Source organism: Electrona antarctica (assembly GCF_951216825.1).
Source record: "Electrona antarctica genome assembly, contig: scaffold_26, whole genome shotgun sequence".
NCBI lineage: Eukaryota > Metazoa > Chordata > Actinopteri > Myctophiformes > Myctophidae > Electrona > Electrona antarctica.
In genome coordinates this window covers 2,099,384-2,109,369 of record NW_027636995.1, presented here as the reverse complement: position 1 = coordinate 2,109,369, position 9,986 = coordinate 2,099,384, and positions in this window count along the sequence as shown.

Genomic DNA, 9,986 nt, shown 5'->3' with positions numbered 1-9,986 from the left:
GACATTCTAACCACGATACACTAACTAATTTGCATACTTAAAGGGTTTTTAGAGGTTTGGGTTGTTTTCTTACCTTATTATGGGCAAACTATTCCATTCCATGAGTTATTTCGCTCCGTTGTGTTGTTTATTAGCAATTTAAGAAAAAAAAATAGGGTCCATTGACTTCCATTGTACCGGATTAACAGCTCTCAAAGTCACTATTTTAGCACATAAATGAACGCAACAAAAGCTGATTCTGACAGTTTATGACATCAGGAAAACTCATGCGGTTTTATTTTTAATAAAAAATGTCAACTTTGTCTTGTTTTGACTAATTTGTGTAGAAAGAAGATCCGGTAGGTATGCCTACGCCGACCGAATCACTGCTGTGAAAAACGATCTGATTGGACCAAAACTGTACACCACTTCCTTATTGGAAATGACGGGGATGTAAACACATGGATTTGATCTCGTCCGCTTGTCACTAAAAACATACACAGTGGACGTGTTTGAGGGAGACACTTTAGAAGACACTTTAGAAGAAGTGTGTAAAGTGTCTGTGTCTGGGACTGCTCATATGCGAGGCTGCAGCTGGATGCATCTCAAACAGCGTGGAGACTTCCGTTTACAAACGAAACCTCGCAAGACGACCCGCGAGAGTTGGGAACGCCGTAGCACTGCTTCAGTCTATCTCCGACTAAAATAGTAACTTTATAAATCTATCTTAAAAGACGAAAATAAAACCGCATGAGTTTTCCTGGTGTCATAAACTGTCAGAATCAGCTTTTGTTGCGTTGATTCATGTGCTAAAAGACTGACTTTGAGAGCTGTTTCCCCGTTACAATGGAAGTCAATGAGCGACTTTTTTTATTTCTCAAATTTCTAATAAACAACACAACGGAGCGAAATAACTCATGGAATGGACTAGTTTGCCCATAATAAGGTAAGAAAACAACCCAAACCTCTAAAAAAAGTGGTCTTACCCTTTAAATGAGTGTCGTTCGGAGGATCCCCTCATGAATGCTATGAACTGGGTAATTTCTTTGCCAAAGTCAGCCAAATTCGGCATCAATGCTGACTTTCGCAAAGGGCACATAAAGGGGCGGGGCTGAGCCCTTACTGACTTACCGATTTCAAATGGGACATCCCTCAAGCCCTCGCAGATTTCACATGAACGTGCAGCTAAGTCAGTGAGGGCTCATTGAGTCAGCAAGGGAGCGGATTGGGATTGGGGCCTTAGAATGCAGAGAGATGGTGTAGGTAGGGCCTCAATGAACTCGGACACCATGTGAACCATGAACCTGGCATCTGTCTAAATAACACTGTTGGGCCTCAAGAAAATCAGGTAATAGTGGTCCTCCACTGGTGACCTGATCAATGTGCCTAAAAAGTGGCAACTAAAAAACAAGGTGAAGCAGCTTTCTGCTTCTACGGACCGACGGCGTGAAACAAACTCCCACTATACGTTCGACAGGCAGCCTCTGTAGACATTATTGCTCAAGACCTACTTCTACACTCTTGCTTTCAGTTGAGCTTTTAACATTAAAAGTTGTTATTCATGTCCTCACTGTATTGCATAACTGCTATTATTTTAATGTTTTGTCTTTACTTTTCTTTATTTCTCTTGCTTTGTAAAGCACTTTGAGCTGCCTTTCATGTCATGAAAAGATGCTCAAATATAAAAATAAAGTTTATTATTATTATCATTATTTTATTGTTATATTATATTTGTATCATTTGTGGTCAGGACAAAACTATCTAAGAAACAAACATGGCTATGAGTGACGTCTAAGTGAATGTCTAAGTACCCCTATGTTGGTCAATCACTTGCAACAATGAACTTAAGTATGCATGGTGAAAATAGCCGACATTAGCTTATTTCCTTCATAAATACCCATATAACATCAACCGGCTCTGAAGGTGGACTTGGGATGCACGCCAAAACAGCAGACTTAAACTCTGACTGAAATGAGGTCGAGGGAGTGGGACCTGCATGACCAAAATCTGTTGCCAAAATGTTCAGTGAAAGGAGAGGGAGGCGGTCGACGAGATTGTGAACTCAAGGAGATGAGGAATGTACCGACAACACGCATTGTTTTTTTTTTCCTGTTACCCATTAACCCCCACCCCCCACCCCGCACCCCTTCAACCTCTCTCAGAACAATTAACTGTTATTAAAGACGTCATGAAATGGCTTCTTCCCCCCAGCGTCCTTTATTGTGAAAATTCCAGTCAAACAGAGGCTGCTTGTATCTCAGCCAATTACAGTCTACCATCCTCCCTCGATACGGTCACGGCCACACAGCCAACTCAAGGTACGGCCACGGAGCCGACTTGGGGACCCAACGCAGCTCCTCCAAGGAAAACAAACAAATGAACGGAGCTGAACGTGAATCCCCCCCACCGCCCACCCCTTTTTTCCCTCACTGTATATGTTTATTTTCCCTTTTTACCTCCATTATGATGAATTCCTGTTCTGTTCTTTGTCTATATAGAAGTGTCTATTTGTACGTCTCTAAATGTTTTTGATGAATTGAACATGGTGGACCCTATTGGAAACAAGTTTAATGCTTAATTGGGTCGTCCACTCACAGTTAACAGCCTTTGTATTGAGTTTGTGCTTGAAATGTACTGTAATTCTGCAAACTGTTGTCGTGTATTATTATGGACACGAGACCATACAAACTTAACCAAAACGGGAGAGCATTGAGATAATTGTGAGACGGCAGCAGACAGAGTGAGATGTTCCTTGATGTTTATTTCGAAGTACACAGCATAGCATAGCATAGGCCTGGCTGGCCTTGACCAGCCACCAGGTAGTGACTGGCCAACTGACTGAACTGATTACATTCAATTGCATGACATTAAGTACAATTTTCACAGACAAGAGGTGAGAATAGAGGCGTGTTCACTGTTCCCCTGAAGTCAACCCCAGCTTACGCATTGATCAGCCATTTGTTGAGTGGCCACTTTGAACCCATGTTTAGCATTTGATGGCCCTAGGTGTGAGTGTGTGACTCAGGAACTGAACTCAAACAAAAGGCACTGAAGAGCCATCCACACCCCGGGGGTCCCGAGCCAAGTGCTTGAAGTTTGAGACAAGCATCTCGGACCGACACCTCCAAATAGGATGAGCTAAAATAGGTCTACTGCATGTAAACACATGTCACATTTTGTAAGAGAACATGAGATATTGAAGAATTATGGATTCATAATTCACCACATTCCCCCTTTGACAAACTCAGTTTGTCACTATGAATATGAAACCATAATTATCTTACCAGTTACCACCCCCCTTGACCCTCAGCTTAACAATACATTTAAGACACCAGAATAACAGCTCCACAGTACAGAATTTCCCAAATGGTTTTCAAACACAGACATTCAAGATTACACAACTCGACATAAATGATTTCCATTACAGTAGGTACAAATACAATTTCGTATCTCTTATGGCTAAAAATGTTACAGAACAATGAACACATCACATGGACCCCTCAAAGAGTGAAATTAAACCCTCTTTAAAACACTGTAATATTCGGTTGCCCTGTAATTTAATCACTATCCTGGCAAGTAATCTTAAACAATGGATAATGGAAAATGATTAGTAAGTTACAATTAGCTGACGTTTAAACAAGACATTGCCGCTTTCAGGAAATTTAGGACGTGCCATAACATATCTATACGTTTATAATGCTTTAAATAAAACTCTGCTCCACTAAGGTATATAGAACATACACACCAAATCACATGAAACTCTCTCTTTGGAGTTTCACAGGACCAAAATCAAAATAAGTCTCCAGACCTATCCTGACCATAAACAAATACATTAACAGGCCAGAGTTTAAGCAATATTTAACTAGTTAATACTCTCTTCACGTCTCTAGGAAAACACCTATTTGATTCACAATTAGGCTACTTATGAACCAACTTACCTAATTATACGACAAAACATACCAACATGAGGCCTATTTTTTCATGTTGAAACAAACATGACGCACAATTTTGTAACCAGAGAGAAGGAAAGTCCATCTTTTCTCTGTACGGACAAAGGAAAGTCTTCTGTATTCTGCATTCCGTTACCTCAAAGTTCGCTCAGCTGCATGGACCAAGTTGAGAAAATGTTCACCGCTTCTCTCGCTGAAAGTTCTCATAACATCTCATCACCATCTCCCCCCCTCCCAGCTCTGAAACAACAGAGATGGGAAAACGAGAAAGAAAAGGCAACATCTTCATCACAGACCCCTGCTCAGGTCCGTGAAGGCCCTCAGCCTGCGTCGTCAGTCGGCCATGGAAAGCCAAGCCACCGCCGCCACGGAGATGTGTCCTTCTTCGGCACGTGTCGTGCGTGCAATGTGTGATCAGTACACCGCATACCACACGGCCGCTGTTTGACACTGTCCTCCTGTCCACTCCGAAATGAATCCCCGAAAGTGGAAACCGCCGCGCCAAGCGTCGAGTGGTCGCCTCACCCCGTCGTGGACCTCCGCTGGCGTCCCCGTGCCGTATCGCTCCACTGCTCGCCGTCCCCTGCGTAGAGTTGATGATCGAAGGCCTCCGTGTGGCTGTCCGCTCCTCGCCGACTGCACCGCTGTCCACCGGCCGTGTGGAAAGAGACGCACGTCGCCGCTGCGCAACACTCCTCATCGCGGTGGTCCGTCGTCATCCTCGTCCCCGTTCCGCTGGAACCCGTCGTCGCCGTCTCTCACAAAAACTCGCTGATTAGACTGAATAAAAAAGCCGCCGATTCTGCTCCTAACTGGTGCAAACACCATGAAGGTCGGGATCGCGCACCATCTGTCGTATCTTATGACACGAGACCATACAAACTTAACCAAAACGGGAGAGCATTGAGATAATTGTGAGACGGCAGCAGACAGAGTGAGATGTTCCTTGATGTTTATTTCGAAGTACACAGCATAGCATAGCATAGGCCTGGCTGGCCTTGACCAGCCACCAGGTAGTGACTGGCCAACTGACTGAACTGATTACATTCAATTGCATGACATTAAGTACAATTTTCACAGACAAGAGGTGAGAATAGAGGCGTGTTCACTGTTCCCCTGAAGTCAACCCCAGCTTACGCATTGATCAGCCATTTGTTGAGTGGCCACTTTGAACCCATGTTTAGCATTTGATGGCCCTAGGTGTGAGTGTGTGACTCAGGAACTGAACTCAAACAAAAGGCACTGAAGAGCCATCCACACCCCGGGGGTCCCGAGCCAAGTGCTTGAAGTTTGAGACAAGCATCTCGGACCGACACCTCCAAATAGGATGAGCTAAAATAGGTCTACTGCATGTAAACACATGTCACATTTTGTAAGAGAACATGAGATATTGAAGAATTATGGATTCATAATTCACCACACTGTTAATAAATATTTCAATCAATCAATCAAAAAAAACCTCGGGCTATGGGATGTAAAACGACACTGCCTATTGTGTCGCGCTCGCTCTGCGAGGCAGAGAGAGAGAGAGAGAGGCAGTGTTGTCTATGTTACTGCGTTGGCGCCTCAGATTTGTCACCTCAGATGTTACATGACCATTCATATTATAGCTCACGTTCATGTTCCTGTTGTAAACTTAAATAGCACGCTATAAGTGGTTTTCAACCAGTGGTCTAGGTAGTGGTAAAACCAGTGGTCCTTGAGAGGGTTCCAGGTGGTCCCCAGCTGACCGATGAAGAGTTTGTAACCAAATGGACCCTTATAGATTTGTAACTCTTGAGAATGTAAAATTAAACCAAATGGTCCATTTTGTGTCACTTTACGCTCTCAAGAGTTACATTACCCCTTTTGGACGACTGGGTCAAATTTGGCACATACCAGTTAATGGCCAAATATAGGCGATGTAGAAAAAGAAGGGTCAGTTTTGGCACATGCCAAGGTAGGACTGGAAGCATTTTGGCGCCATCAAGTGGTTTGGAGAATAAATTACATTCATTTGAAAAAGATGACAGCACATGGCTCTATAGCTGGTGTAAGACTTACTGCCCAAATCTGAGTTTAGTTGTGCTAAAATAAAAATACACACCAGCTAACTCGATGATTCAACTATAGAAATATTGAAGTAGATTACATTTGACCTTACTTTTGTCTGAGATATTTGGCAATGTCTGTTTGGGACAAATTTGACCCATCAGGCACTAGGACTACTGTCTGTTTGGGACAAATTTGACCCATCAGGCACTAGGACATGGCATCACATCATAGAGATAGTAGTAACTGTAATAGTGTAATAAGTGTAATAGTGTAATAAGTGCAATAGTGTAATACATGTAATAGTGTAATGGGGTAATAGTGTAATAGTGCAATAAGTGTAATAGTGTAATACGTATAATAAGTGTAATACGTGTACTAGTGTAATAGGTGTAATAAGAGTAATAGTGTAATTAGTATAATTAGTATAATAGTGTAATTGTGAAAATAGTGTAATAGTATAATAACCCTAATAGCCTAATGTGCCAAATTTGGCACATACCTACATTTATATTATTGTTTGTGCTAAATTCAAATTGAGTATCTCAACTTAATATAGCATCTGATTGATGGCAGAAACACAAATAAATTATTTTTTTCATCATTAGAAATTAATTCAGTCCAAAAGGGGTTAAACATCTGCATTGCTTCATTTACAAGAAGTCTACACAATTGTATATGTAGAATGTAGAAGAATTGTTATTTTGATAAACGTTTGCCAAAAGCATGGAATTGTAGACCAAATCTAATCCAACGACAACAACATATTCTTTAGTTTTGGGTCTGAGAGGCTAAATGTCATCAAATGGTGGGCGGTGGCTCAAAAGCCAAATAAATAATGGCCCTTGAAATGAAACGGGTTGAAAACAACTGACACAGGTGAATGAAACCACGATTGATTCATGAATTTATCCATATAAATGTGGCATCTATTGTTAATTATATCTCCCTGTTAGATATATGCTCTTAAGTCTGCCTGTGCTATTAACTCATTTTGCATTAAACAATCACACCTGTGTGAAGTGAGTGGTGCAACTCCGTGTGGGGGTCCCCCGGGGGTCCGCGGAAGTTCCAGACCCACAGGAACGCGGCCAGGGTGCCGGCCCGGTTCCGGCGAGCCGCCACGCGTCCGAAGTGGTCGGTCAAGAACTGACAGAGTTACCATGTGGAGGTCCCTGGGGGTCCCCGGGGGGTACCCGGAACATCCAGACCACCAGGAACATGCCCAGGGGACTGGCCCGGTTCCGCACCGCGTCCGAAACGGTCGAGAAATGACAGATATCATGTGGGGGTCCCCGGGGGGGGGGGTCCCTGGGGGTCCCTGGGACATCCAGACCACCAGGAACGTGCCTAGGGGGCTGGCCCGGTTCCGGAGAGCCGCCCCGCGTCCGAAATGGTTGAGAAATTACAGAGTTACCGTGTGGGGTCCCTGGGACAAATAAATAGGGTTTATTTGTGACCACCATTGACATCCTATATAAAGGCAAAAATGTCAAAGTTTCATTATTCTGAATCCATTAGTTTTGCACAAAAAACACTCTTGGGCTAAAAACGGCAATGTGGTTATACATACCAACAGTCCTATGCAGTCAAGTCCGAGACCCTACCCAAAACCCTAACCTAACCCTAACCGCACGCTGGCGGCACGGTGATATTTAACCCACCACGGGTTACTTTTAACCCGCAACACATGTCGGGAGCCACGGGTGATTTTAAACCTGCAGCACGGGTTACTTTTAACCTGCAGCGCATGTCGGGGTGCAACATTGTTGTCGGACTAATGACTGTAGGACTGTTGGTATGTCTAATCAACGTATGCACCCCACGGGCAAGTGGCACGCGGGTGTTTAGCTGAGGGGTGATTTCACCCAACACCGGGCAAGCGCCTCTGACACCAGACTGATTAATCAGGCCTACACCTCAAAATACATACATCAATAATAGGATCTATTACATCGCTGTACCCACACTGTACATAATTTGGTGTTCATATATTTGAACGTGTAAGGACTAGTTATCATATTTTTTTAGCAGTGCCACATAACCACGTATTGGTTGGAAGAGGGTTTTGATATAGTAGTAAAGGTAGATTTTAGGTTGATCCAAGATTTGGGTCACAAGGTGGCGGTAATGCACCAAAAACTGGTTGCCATGGTTGCCATCTTCCGTAAAGCAAAGAAGACGCTGCTGCTAGTGCGCATGCGTGAACCACGTTGTTGTGCATGTGTGTTGTTTTTCATGGCGGAGAGGAACAAATCAGCGTGGTGAAAAATGTCTTACAAACGAGGTAGAATGCGTCAAACGGACTCTCTAAGGCTGAGGCTGTCGATAAATGAACACCTGACGTCGGTGGGAGAGGAGATATTGTGTGTTTTGGAAAAACAGCAGAGTGATGTTGGTCAGCTGAAGCTTGTCGGAGTGTTTGTGTTGGAGCGCCTCAGCACTGCTGCAGGATTCATGTTCAGCCTCTTCCAGAGAGAGATGGAGACACTAGAAACTCTGCTGAAGAGACAAGACAAACTTCTGGACGTCCTTTTACAGCCACAAGTCATATTATACAGACCAGGTTTGTTAAGCTGACAAATCAAATAATAGGAGAATAAATGTCATACATTTAGAAATGCTATAGCTCTTCTCTTTAGACTAGGTTGTATTTAAGAAAATGTGCTTATTTAAAGTGCTGAAGGCAAATCGTGTTAATTTATTACATACATGTTTTCTAGGGGTATTAAGGGCTGCTGAATCCAAATCTGCTGTATGTATAACTCAAAAATGGATGCTAAGCCCTCAAAATTGACCATTTAAAGATGGCGGCCACCACTATACTGAAATATATTACATAGCATATTTTTGACCAAACATTTTTAGGTTTTCATATATGGGGAATCCAATTAAATATTCTGATTTCAAATAAAGTGTGAGTAAATTGCGTAAAACTCATATGTTGTTAAAATTGTCATTTATTGGTGAATATTTTTCAACATTATCCGATAACTTACAATATGTTCCCAATTATTGTATACATAAATGTGTCATTATATAAAGGTAACCAACTCCATAATACTTGCTCAAAAAGCATATAGCAAGCATGTGGTATTTAACAGATGGCCTAACTCAAATATCAGCTACTAACACCTTGCTGCTTCTCTCAGAAGGAGCTGAACCTCACAGAAAGGCTGCTCAGCTGCAGAAAGAGAAACAATACAATCACTCACTCACGCACGCACGCACGCACTCACAACACAGTTGTAAAGCGAGTGATCCATATTTCCAAAGCAATGGAACAGCAGCATGTCGTTCTGACTGTGGACGAGGCACTGTATCCCAAATTGATGGAGCTGAAGTGGTCAGTAGAGGAATACAAGGATGTGCTTATCCCTTGCCTTGGAGGACTTCATATTGCCATGAACTTTCTTGGTATAATAGGACGACACATGGCTGATTCTGGCCTAAGTGAGCTATGGGTAGTGTGTGATCTCTTGGGAGCTAATGCTGCACAACATGTAATGGCAGGAAAGGGCTATGCACGTGCCATGAGGGCGCACAAAATTACTCTACAGGCTCTTTGGCAATTATTACTCCCAAAGCTCTATACTTATCTGGATGACATTGATGTTACACAGAGAGCCGAACTGTCAGATGTCTGTACATCCATAGATGCTGACCACATTGCACAGATGATCGACAAACTGAATAGCAACAGATTTCAGCAGCCCTTGAAAGAGTTTGTTGCAGCTCTTGTAGTTGATGATCCAAATGCTGAGTTCTGGTGGAACTATATGACTATGGTTAGCATCCTACTCTGCTTCACAAGAGCACAACGTGATGGATTATGGGATCTCCACCTATATGCATTCAAACGTATGGTGCCATTCTTCTTCAGGTATGATCATGTTAACTACGCCAGATGGGGTACTGTATACCTGGCTGAGATGTCAGTTCTTCCACCAGAGGTTCTCCTTGAGTTCCAGGAAGGCAACTTTGTGGTAAAACGCACTGATCGACACTTCAATCAGGTATCGGCGG